The 12,834-nt window shown below is 41.0% G+C and overlaps 1 pseudogene; it reads left to right on the plus strand.

Moving 5' to 3' along the window:
• The first annotated feature begins 318 nt into the window (after positions 1 to 318).
• The window catches only part of LOC138680778 (alkaline phosphatase, tissue-nonspecific isozyme-like), a 38,358-nt pseudogene continuing 25,842 nt past the window's right edge, over positions 319 to 12,834 (plus strand).

Consider the following 12,834-nt stretch of genomic DNA (forward strand, 5'->3'; position numbering starts at 1 on the left):
TCGGCCGTGAATTGGCACAGGATTTGAACCACGCTTCGCTAATTGGTCGCGCCCGGCTGGCCGAATCCTGTGTATTCATTTCAATATTATGAAACCTTCATAAAAAACTACATACATATTCTAGAATACCCGATGCGTTAGAAACGGGCCACCATCTAGTCATACATAATTATCTGTGTAATATATTAGTACTGATACAGAATTAATGTAATAATTTCATTGTGACTTATAGAACCTGAGAAGATCCCCAAGTACTGGAATTACCAAGCCAAGGAGACTTTGGCAGCTGCGCTGAATCTGAAACCAAATGTCAACAAGGCCAAGAACCTCATCATGTTTTTAGGAGATGGTAAGTTATCACCAATAGATGTCTGTGGTGGTGGGAAGATACAAGTGCGATGCTGGGGCTCTCCCCATTTGGAAAATATTGTTCAAAAATGTTATTGCCAATTATTGCTAAATGGCAGAAGTAGAAATTATACTATCTATTTTGTACTGGAATCTGGATTGCTTGGCCAATATACTTTAATTAAACAGTTGTCTAGAGCTAAAGTCTCTCATACACATTAGTTAGCCGTGAGAAGAACAATCATTCTGGTGGTTAATCGACAAGCAGTTATTCCCCCGTGTTTTATTTTTTATTCTTTTTGTCCTTAACCTTTTTTTTTTTTACACCATTTTATGCAAAAAATTATGTGTTCCACAAAATTTCTGCAAACATATGTGGCATACAACACACTCCAGAAAGGGACTAGAGTACATTTGAGCAAAAAAACTGTAACATTCTAAAAATCTGGAAAAGCCAAATTGATGTAAAAATCAGAAAATGACCTAAACCACAAAAGACTACTGTAATTTAAAAAAGGTGCAATCCTTTTATGAATTTCTTGCAAATAAAAAAAACTCACTATTTGGGAGTTTTTCATGTCAAAAACTGGCAAAAATGCAATGATGAATGGGGCCCTTATTGTTTGGAAACATTTTTCCCCTTTATAACTGCAAATTAAATAAGCAAGTCATTTTACTTTTTATTAAGATGTTTCTGTTGCTTTTATGGACAACTCCTTCTCAAATTCGGGACATCAGCTGTGATTATTTTGCACCCCTTCTATTGTAGCTTTTTATATCAACTTTTAAATAGCAATTGACATGTGTACTGTTTACCATCCAAAATACTTTCATGATTCATACATTTTATTGAGTTTATCACACATCCGTTGTAATGTAATTCAGCAGTGTAATGTGAAATGCACAAGCCATGCAGTATGCACTTCATATATACAGATACTCAGTAGGCTATACGTATTCTCTACATTTTCTAGACAGATAGTGTTCAATATCACAACTGGAATGATAAATAAGGCTGATTTCTGTAAGATCGTATACATTAATGCTTCTCTATACAATGTGTCTAATTTCAGGAATGGGGGTAACTACAATTACTGCGGCTCGTATATACCAAGGACAACTTGCAAGACAACCAGGGGAGGAGAGTATATTAGAGATGGAAAAGTTTCCTCATGTTGCTCTTTCAAAGGTGGGGATGGCAATTATGGCGATAACACTAAAGATGGGAGGACACTTGGATGTTCGGGTTCGACTGAACAGTTACAAAAGGTTCGGGTACCAGAACAGTACCCGAACCCGGACCCCATTCACTTGAATGGGGGGCCCAAACATCCAATGTTTGCCATGCTGTCATGTGCATGACAGCACGGCAAACACCGCTTCTGATCGGCGGTGAAATCATCCCTGCTGATAAGAGAGCCGCGGTTCCCACGCTGTCTTGATTGCTCAGCAGTGATCGGAGGTATAACGTTTACCTCTGGTCACTGGTGTCAGCTGATGGGACTGCAGATCCCATCATCAGACGCCTGCTGCCGCTAATAACCAAGAGAGCAGGAGCAACTGATGGGAGTATTCATTAGCCAGCTCCTGCGATGTAAATAAAAAATTTTAAAAAAAAAGGCATGGGTTCCCCTGTATATTTGATAACTAGCCAGTCAAAACTCACAGTTGGGGGCTGCGAAACTCAACTGTCAGCTTCAGCAAGGCTGGTTATCAAAAATATAGGGGTCCTCACGCCATATTTTTTTAATTAGTCAAATAAATCATTTAAACAAACGGCATGGGGTCCCCCCATTTTTTTCAACCAGCCTTTCTAAAGCAGACATATGTTTTCAACCAGCCTTTCTAAAGCAGACATATGGGGTCTGGTATTCTCAGGCTGGTAAAGGGCCATGGATATTGCCCCCCAGCCTAAAAATAACAGCCTGCAGCCCCAAGAAAAGGCGCATCTCTTAGATGCGCCATTTCTGACGCTTTGCCCGGCTCTTCCCACTTGCCCTGTAGCGGTGGCAAGTAGGGTTCATATTTGTGTGTTTGTTATCACCTTTGTATTGTCAGGTGAGATCAAACCCACGGCTTAGTAATGGAGAGGCCCCTAAACGACACCTATCCATTACTAATCCTATAGTTATATGGTAAAGCATGACACAGCCAGAGTAAAGACACATATGCCTCTTCATGAATCAGAAGTGTTGGACGAGTAGTGTACACCTCAGTGTGCTCCTCGCCAGAAACTCTACACCAGTCTCTACTGGAACTGAAGTAACATTTGTGGCATAGTGAATACCACACCTCCTGTCCCCCCAGCCTCTGCCCAATTTGTCAGCAAATTTATACCACTTTTCAAAGCTTAATTTGGACCCTTATAGTAAGGAAAGTCATTGATGTTTACATTCTTTAGCCCCAACTTCATAGGGCATTCCATCTTCTACACGTTATAACATCTTCAGTGAACACTTTGCCCGTGAATCAATATTATGTTAAAGAAGCACTCTCATCAAACTTTTTATCCTCTTAATTTATTACAGTTATCCTATTATATAGCACTGTGTACTTACAACTGCTAATTTTTCCTTTCTACCAAGCTAATTCTTCTCTTTTCTCAGCTCCATGTAGAATAATCTTGTCTCTATTCCCTGCATTTATCATCCCCCTTTTCCACTCCTGACCCATCTGCTCCACTTCTTCCCCCTGCCAGGGACTTTTGCAGTGACTTATGACCTGTCCAGAGAAAATGTACCTCCTGTTTCTGCATAGAACTCAGAAGGATTCAGTTAGTCAGTTTTTAATCACGTGATGTCATAGACCTAAAGGAAAAGCGAGTAATTAACTGGATAGAAGGGTAAAATGATCAATTTTAAGTACACAGTGCTATATAATATGATGACTGCAATATATTGAAAGGATAATTTTTTTTGATGGCAGTGCTTCTTTAATGGTTGCTAACGTGTTTGACGTAGATCCAGTCAGAATGCGCATTTAAAAATGGAAGCTCTTCATTCTGAAGATTAGATCAGATGTTTGGAGATGCAGGGGGTGGTCTGGATGAAAACATCATAAGTGGAAACCTCTATTAAGCAGGAGCTTTTAAATAAGAGGTACACAATCCAGTTTCCTATTTAATCACTCATAAACGACAGCAGCATTTTTAGACTATAAGATACTGCCTGGTTACTTACTTATACTGCAGGTATACAATGTGGATGCACAGGTCCCTGACAGTGCGGGGACAGGTACAGCCTACTTGTGCGGGGTAAAAACGAATTCTGGAACCCTGGGTGTGAGCGCAGCTGCAAATTATGGAGTTTGTACAAGCGCCATTGGAAATGAAGTTGAATCCATACTTCACAGAGCTAAATTAGCAGGTGAGAAACATCATGTGTTTCCTGTGTGACTAACTAGAAAGCTCACAACCACTGTTTTTTTTTGCTGTACATTTAGTCCTAAAACATCCCAGCAATACTAAATACATACAGGATTATTAGCTTAAAATGTCAATCAGTTGTGAGAATGTGAGGCTCAGTAACCAGAGTAAAAGCTGCAAGATTTCAGGAAGGGTTGTAAATATAGTTAATGGAATATAAATGGGGAAAACAAAAAACACCAAAATGAAAAATAAAAAAATGTGTTCAACATCAAAACTTGATTCAAACAATGGATGCTTTTCTTATAATACATTAATTCTAGGCTTATTCAAGACGTGTTCTTCCTACCTTAGCCCTCCTTTTTTTTCCTTTCCATTTGTCCTCTCCTCTCTCATCACGTCTTACTTCTTCCTCCCTATCCTCTTTTTCCCCTCTGTTTCATTCACTTTCTCCTCTCCTCCATTATTTCTTTCTCTGTTATATTATTGTTATTCTTTTACTAGTTCTGATGTATCTGTTCTGTTTCCTCCTAGGTAAATCTGTAGGTATTGTGACAACTACCCGCGTTCAACATGCTTCCCCAGCTGCTGCCTATTCTCACAGCGCAAACCGAGAATGGTTCTCTGACAATGAGATGACCCAAAATATAATTAACAATGGCTGCAAGGACATTGCATACCAGCTGGTGCACAATACAGATATTAATGTAACTAGACGTACACAATATGTGATGGTGTATAAAAGGGTCATTAATGGAGTAACATTACTGATCTATATTATATTATTTACAGGTAATTCTGGGAGGAGGCCGAATCTACATGAATCCAAAAGGAACACCTGACCCAGAATACCCAACCAGCATTACAAGCCAGGCTGGACTCAACCTAATTGATCTGTGGTTGAACAAAAGAGAGGTACAAATGGTTCTGTTAAATGGAAACTTGAAAAGTCTCATAGTACTTGCAGTCACACTAACTCATTTATACATTAATGGATCCAATGCCAATGGGAACATTCACATGTTACAGACTTCCGTCGTGCAAATAGCCTCTTCAGAGAGAAAGATGACTGGAACTTGAGTGCCACCTATTGGATGTAACAATCTCGACCCGTTAAAAAGTCTTGGCACATGATTTAGGATAAGGAGTAATACCGGACACTCCATTTGCAGACATGTGTTTTGGGGTGTCTGCCCCTCATCAGTGCAAAGCAGAAGATCTGATTTGACTTGTTGAGAGGCATTGAATAGGTACCTAAAGGGTAAATATTTCTTATTGTGGAGAGTATCAAGCTGACTTAAGGAGACCTATAGGCCATGCAATACTTTTCTGGGAATCTAAATATGCAAATATCCTCTTCAGAAGGTTAGAGGACATGAACTGTAGTGACACCTATTGAATATAACAATCCTAAAAATCAATATCGACAATTTAAAAAGTCTGTCCTATCATAACTAAACATCCACCACCAATTGGATACTTCTACTCTGATCATCGGTCGTTTAATAGCCTGATGAGACAGGTTGCCAGCGCTTCCATGCGCACAGAACAATCAATATTGTGATTGTTCTGTGAGCCTAGAATATATTTTGTTTTTCCAGCACATGTCCTGCTAACACAAGATGATATGCCGCAGAGAAGTATGATTTTGTTAAGCAAGGTTAGGGTGCATTTATACTGGATGATGATTGAGAACAAGCATTTTTAGAATTATTTTCCAATTAATGTCTTGCTTAAACAAGCCGCCAATCACCCAATTATAGTAGGTTGATATGATTTGTAAGCTTGCTTAAGACCTTCGTTCTCGACAACACATTATCCTATGTAAGCAGGAAAGGTGCTGCCAGGAACAATGATATTTTATGCTCACGTAACGATTGTATTAACGATTATTCTGTGCATATGGAAGTGCAGTCATCCTGCCTAAACCGGCTATTTACAGACCACCGAGCGGCTTTCAGGTAGTCAAAAGGCAGTCATTGAATGGCTGTAATCGTCCAGTGTAAATGCAGCCAACAAATAAGCCCATTGCTCGTTCATCAGGTGTTTGCACAGGAACCAACTTGTTTGTTATCAGACAGTGTATATGACACCTTAGTTATATTTATCATACTAAACATCATTATTTATGGTAATTTTACCCTCACAGGGGTCCAAATATGTGTGGAATAAAGCAGACCTTGATGCAGTGAATGAAAATACAACAGATTATCTCATGGGTAAAGAGTCTTCTATATTTAAATTTATATATTGAGAATATGGAAGAAAAAAGGGACAATGTATGTTTACTACATGAGACCCACGGTATCAAGAGGTTGTCCCATAGTTGTTACTGAATTACATGCCACTTATGCTGACAACCTGCACTGTGTAGACCAGTGTTTCCCAAGTTCCAGTCCTCACGGCCTCCCAACAGATCATGCATACATGATTTCCTCACTATTGAAAAGGTGATGGAATTACTATCAAGGTATCAACAATTGCCACAGGTTCTCTCACATGTCCAAACTAAGGAAATCCTTTTCTGTTGGGGGGCAGTGAGGTCTGGAAAACATTGGTGTAGACCTTGCCTAAATGATATAAGCAACACTTTGCCAAGCCTCTCACTTTGATAACATAGATGTTTTTACTAACAAAACTTCATATCTTTGTATTTTTAGGTCTTTTTGAGCCAAAAGACATGAAATATGAACTGAGTCGTGACCCTCCAACTGACCCATCCCTTGCTGAAATGACAGAAGGCCATCAAAATCTTGAGAAAAAATCCCAGTGGATTTTTTCTATATGTAAAAGATGAGTATAACATTTTAAATGTAGAAAAAAAAAAATCACTAAAAATATATATATTTTTTTATCATCACTATAGTTATAAAATAAGCCAAGGGAGACAGAAAATGGGCAAGCAAAAATAGAATAATAGTCCAAATGTAACATCCCAGTAAATAGATGGGCTCTAAAATTAAAAACATAATATAGTATGATAAGTAAGCAGTATAATATATTATAGCTTTTTTACTTGACTCCCATTACAAGATATGACAAATCCTAATCTACAATGTATTCATATTAATTTTGGTTATTATTTTTCCTTTATACTTTTTATTACACTCTCTGATTTACCACATATTGTACTCTTTGACATACAGTTCCACTGAAATTAAAAATAAAATGTTAAAGTAGGATACTTTAATGCTATGGATAAATGAATTGTACATGTAAACATACTGCATGTTTGTGATTCCCTTAAATTGATACCAATTACCCTTTTGAATTGAAATTACGAGGTAGAATCGACCAATGGACAGCATGACGGGAATGCTAAAAATTAATTGACTGAAGCTGTTGAATTTGACAAAGCTATCCGTTTAGCTGGACAACTCACATCAGTTTCTGACACCCTGACTGTTGTGACCGCAGACCATTCACACGTCTTCACCTTTGGTGGCTACACAGACCGTGGCAATAGTATTTTTGGTAAGGAAATTGTTTTTTACATTTTTTACCTTATTAATAAATATACCGTAGTCATATTTCCGCTCTGACAGCATCAGAATGGTTTTTGTGGTGGAGTGTTCACTCTGCTATCTTGTCCTTGATGTGGCAGTTGATTCAGTGTTTCTGGGCACCCAGGAACCTTTCATCTTCCCCCATCTCTAATCTCTGGGTGAATTCCCGAGATGAGGTCAATATTATGTATAGCAGCAGTCTCAATGTATGCTATGTGATGTATATACAGCAGTCTCCGTATCTATGATGTGATCAAGGCTGCTACGAGGAATTTCAGGGCCCCATACTGACTAAATTTTCAGGCCCCCTTGAGACTCTGCCCAAGCCCCACACCTGCTCCGCCTCCACCTTTTAAATAATCCACAGACCCACTGCCCATGCTTGGAAAAACTCCACTTCTGCACCACATCCTCGCCAATCACACATTGACACCATATCACATACATAGCCAGCAGCTTTAGTTTTGTCCAAAAGATTTTTATATGCGACCACCATGATAAGGTAGACTCTTTTGGCCAGGCACTACTCTACTGCAACCTATTAAAAATTTCTTAAAATATCCAATACTCTTTTAAGATATATATATATATATATATATATATATATACCATATTTTCCGGCGTATAAGACGACTGGGCGTATAAGATGACCCCCAGCTTTTCCTTATAAAATATAAAATCTTCTCAAAAGTCAGGGGTTGTCTTATATGCTGGGTGTCATCTTATAGGGTGGGTGCGGAGCAATCTGTGGTCGACGTATATAGTATATACATACTAGATGGTGGCCCGATTCTAACGCATCGAGTATTGTAGAAGATGCATGTCCACGTAGTATATTGCCCAGCCACGTAGTATATTGCCCAGCCACGTAGTATATTGCCCAGCCGCGTAGTATATTGCCCAGCTGCGTAGTATATTGCCCAGCCACGTACTATATTGCCCAGCCACGTAGTATATTGCCCAGCCACGTAGTATATTGCCCAGCCGCGTAGTATATTGCCCAGCTACATAGTATATTGCCCAGCCACGTAGTATATTGCCAAGCCACGTAGTATATTGCCCAGCCACGTAGTATATTGCCCAGCTACGTAGTATATTGCACAGCGACATAGTATACAGCACAGAGTCACGTAGAATACAGCAGAGCCACGTAGTACACAGCACAGCCACGTTGTATTTTGCCCAGCCACGTAGTATATTGCCCAGACACGTATGTAACAGGTTAAAAAAGACTTAAAATAAAAAATAAACATATACTCACCTTCCGAGGGAGCCCTTGTAGTCCTGTCGCCTGTGTGCGGTGCAGGCGGCAGCTTCCGGACCCAGGGTTGGATGAGTGCAGGACCTTTGATGACATCGCTGTCACATGACCGTGACGTCATGGAAGGTCCTTCTCGCATAGCATCCTTGCCACCGGAACCTGCCGCTTGCACTGCCGAGGAGAAGACGCGACGGCAGAGGGTGAGAATAACTTTTTTTTATTATTATTATTATTATTTTTAACATTAAATCGTTTTACTATTGATGCTGCATACGCATCATCAATAGTAAAAAGTTGGTCACACAGGGTTAATAGCTGCTTTAATGGAGTTCGTTACACCGCGGCATAATGCGGTCCATTAACGCTGCCATTAACCCTGTGTGAGCGCTGACTGGAGGGGAGCAAGGAGGGGGCACTGACTGCGGGAAGGAAGGAGCGGCCATTTTTCCCCCGAACTGTGCCGGTCGCTGATTGGTTGTGGCTGTTTTGCCGCGACCAATCAGCGACTTGGATTTCCATGACAGACAGAGGCCGCGACCAATGAATATCTGTGACAGACAGACAGACAGAAAGAAAGACAAGTGACCCTTAGACAATTATATAGTAGATACAGTTAGAGCCAGAAATATTTGGACAGTGACACAAGTTTTGTTATTTTAGCTGTTTACAAAAACATGTTCAGAAATACAATTATATATATAATATGGGCTGAAAGTGCACACTCCCAGCTGCAATATGATAGTTTCCACATCCAAATCGGAGAAAGGGTTTAGGAATCATAGCTCTGTAATGCATAGCGTCCTCTTTTTCAAGGGACCAAAAGTAATTGGACAATGGACTCTAAGGGCTGCAATTAACTCTGAAGGCGTCTCCCTCGTTAACCTGTAATCAATGAAGTAGTTAAAAGGTCAGGGGTGGATTCCAGGTGTGTGGTTTTGCATTTGGAAGCTGTTGCTGTGAGCAGACAACATGCGGTCAAAGGAACTCTCAATTGAGGTGAAGCAGAACATCCTGAGGCTGAAAAAAAAGAAAAAATCCATCAGAGAGATAGCAGACATGCTTGGAGTAGCAAAATCAACAGTTGGGTACATTCTGAGAAAAAAGGAATTGACTGGTGAGCTTGGGAACTCAAAAAGGCCTGGGCGTCCACGGATGACAACAGTGGTGGATGATCGCCGCATACTTAATTTGGTGAAGAAGAACCCGTTCACAACATCAACTGAAGTCCAGAACACTCTCAGTGAAGTAGGTGTATCTGTCTCTAAGTCAACAGTAAAGAGAAGACTCCATGACAGTAAATACAAAGGGTTCACATCTAGATGCAAACCATTCATCAATACCAAAAATAGACAGGCCAGAGTTAAATTTGCAGAAAAACACCTCAAGAAGCCAGCTCAGTTCTGGAAAAGTATTCTATGGACAGATGAGACAAAGATCAACCTGTACCAGAATGATGGGAAGAAAAAAGTTTGGAGAAGAAAGGGAACGGCACATGATCCAAGGCACACCACATCCTCTGTAAAACATGGTGGAGGCAACGTGATGGCATGGGCATGCATGGCTTTCAATGGCACTGGGTCACTTGTGTTTATTGATGACATAAGAGCAGACAAGAGTAGCCAGATGAATTCTGAAGTGTACCGGGATATACTTTCAGCCCAGATTCAGCCAAATGCTGCAAAGTTGATTGGACGGCGCTTCATAGTACAGATGGACAATGACCCCAAGCATACAGCCAAAGCTACCCAGGAGTTCATGAGTGCCAAAAAGTGGAACATTCTGCAATGGCCAAGTCAATCTCCAGATCTAAACCCAATTGAGCATGCATTTCACTTGCTCAAATCCAGACTTAAGACGGAAAGACCCACAAACATGCAAGACCTGAAGGCTGCGGCTGTAAAGGCCTGGCAAAGCATTAAGAAGGAGGAAACCCAGCGTTTGGTGATGTCCATGGGTTCCAGACTTAAGGCAGTGATTGCCTCCAAAGGATTTGCAACAAAATATTGAAAATCAAAATATTTTGTTTGGGTTATGTTTTTGTCCAATTACTTTTGACCTCCTAAAATGTGGAGTGTTTGTAAAGAAATGTGTACAATTCCTACATTTTCTATCAGATATTTTTGTTCAACCCTTCAAATTAAACGTTACAATCTGCACTTGAATTCTGTTGTAGAGGTTTCATTTCAAATCCAATGTGGTGGCATGCAGAGCCCAACTCGCGAAAATTGTGTCACTGTCCAAATATTTCTGGCCCTAACTGTATATATACGGTATATATATATTATTAGTGATGAGCGAATGTGCTCGCCACTACTCGTTACTTGACCGAGTATCGCTATGCTCGGCGTACTCGGCAAGCAGCAAATATTTCCGGGATTTTTCGGCGGTAACTGGTGTCTCCACCCAGGGTTTTTGACGGACTTTAGAGACCCAATCACGGTGCAGGGATTGTCTGCCAAACCATGAAACGCCGCAGCCATCTTTGTTGTGGTCGTGCAGAGATTGGCTTAGCTGTACAGCATTATCCCGAGTATAACAGACCTGGTGCCGCCCTGCTCGCCACTTTCTGTTACTGTTTCAGTGAGAGTAGGGAGAGCTGGTGCTGAAATAGGGTCAGAATCATGGTTTTTAGAGGTAGTATAGGTCTGCAACTCTTACACCCACAACTCCTGAGAAACCAACAGTCCTTTTTAGGGCTATTTCATGGGTCCCGGTATTGCAGCGCTAGGTAGGCAGGGAACACATCAGTGCAAGGCCTGCAGGCATTGTAGGTGCATACATAGCTACCACTGCATCCTTCCCAAAGCTCCATAACTGTCTGCTGCTGCTGCAGGTTATTTACTATATACCAATTTTTTTTCCCAAAAAAAATTCACCCCCCCCAAAATAATATACAGTCTGTTCTGTCAGACTGAGGCCTATTTAAAAATCATAGTTTGTCAGGCATACGTAGCATAGTTGTGTGTGCTAGCCTTTTGCCAATGTTTTTTTTTTTAGTTTGTTTTAAATTAACCCAAAAAGGCCTCATATATCTATGTGCTCCAAGTTTGTGGAATACTGTTTTTGCTGTCGGTTACCCAAATTATATACAGCATTATTTGGCATTTTAAAAAAAAGCCACAGATTTGGCAATGTGTTATTTCCGTGACAGGCCTCATATTTGTGCGTGCTCCAAGATAGCATATTTTAGGCCAGTGGAATACTTTCTTTGCTGTCTGTTACCCAAATTATATACAGCACTATTTTGCATAAATTCACTTCACAAAAAAGCCCCCCCAAACATTGAATACAGTCTGTTATGTCAGGCTGAGGCCTGCCTGGTGTTTGGGTTTTAAAAATCGTAGATTTGCAGGCATACTGATCAGATATTATTTCGCTACTAATAAAGACATTTGTGTTGAGAATTTGAAATAGTGCAGTAGTCCATTTAAAATGGTTAAGGCGAGGGATGGGGAAATGGACGTGATGCTGATGGTGCATCCAGAGGACGAGGCCGTGGTCAAGGTGAAAGTGAACAACAACAAAGACCCACATCTTCTCGCTCGACCTTCCTGTCCCAGTTTCTAGGGGACCTCAGCACACCACTATTGAAGCCAGAGCAGTGTGAAACGGTTGTTGGTTGGATAGCGGATAATGCTTCCAGTCACTTAGCCACCACCACCACCATGTCTTCCACACGGTCAAGTCTGGGTAGCCTTGAGTGTGGCCAGGATATTCCTCACCCTGATCCTCCTTTCTCCCACCATGCCAAGTGCCCTGAGACAACTAATCCCACACTTGGAGACTGAAGAGCTGTTCAGTTTTCCATTTCAAGATTCAGAAATCTCTGCCGGTCAACTTGAAGTGGGGAAAGATGAGATTGCATGTGTAGAGCTGCCCAAAGCTTTGACCAGCCCTGGTCACACGAAGACGATAGTGGGAAAGTGTCACAAGAGGTGGACAATGATGAGACACAATTGCCAGAAAGTCAGGAGGAAGAGCAGGGTGCGGATGTGGAAGATGAGGTGGTGGAGGACATAGTGACTGACCCACCCTGGCAGGAGGACATGCATTGCGAGGACAGCTGCACAAATGGGGAAGGAGGCATATCCCCCTAACAGGCAGGAAGAAGCAGTGTGGTGGCCACAGACAGATGGCGTGCATCCATTCGCCGTAACACCAACATGAGGGAAGTTCCCATTCCAACTGTTAGATCTTCCCGAGTCTGGTTATTTTTTAAATTTCAAAAGACTGACCGTCACATCCAAACATAGACTAAGTGTGAACAGGTGCTGAACCTAGAGTCGCCAACTCATATATAGTCAAATAAATAAGGCAGCACACTGCAGCGCTAAAACATGCAAACATGAAACATG

This window comes from Ranitomeya imitator, chromosome 5 (genome assembly GCF_032444005.1).
Source record: "Ranitomeya imitator isolate aRanImi1 chromosome 5, aRanImi1.pri, whole genome shotgun sequence".
NCBI lineage: Eukaryota > Metazoa > Chordata > Amphibia > Anura > Dendrobatidae > Ranitomeya > Ranitomeya imitator.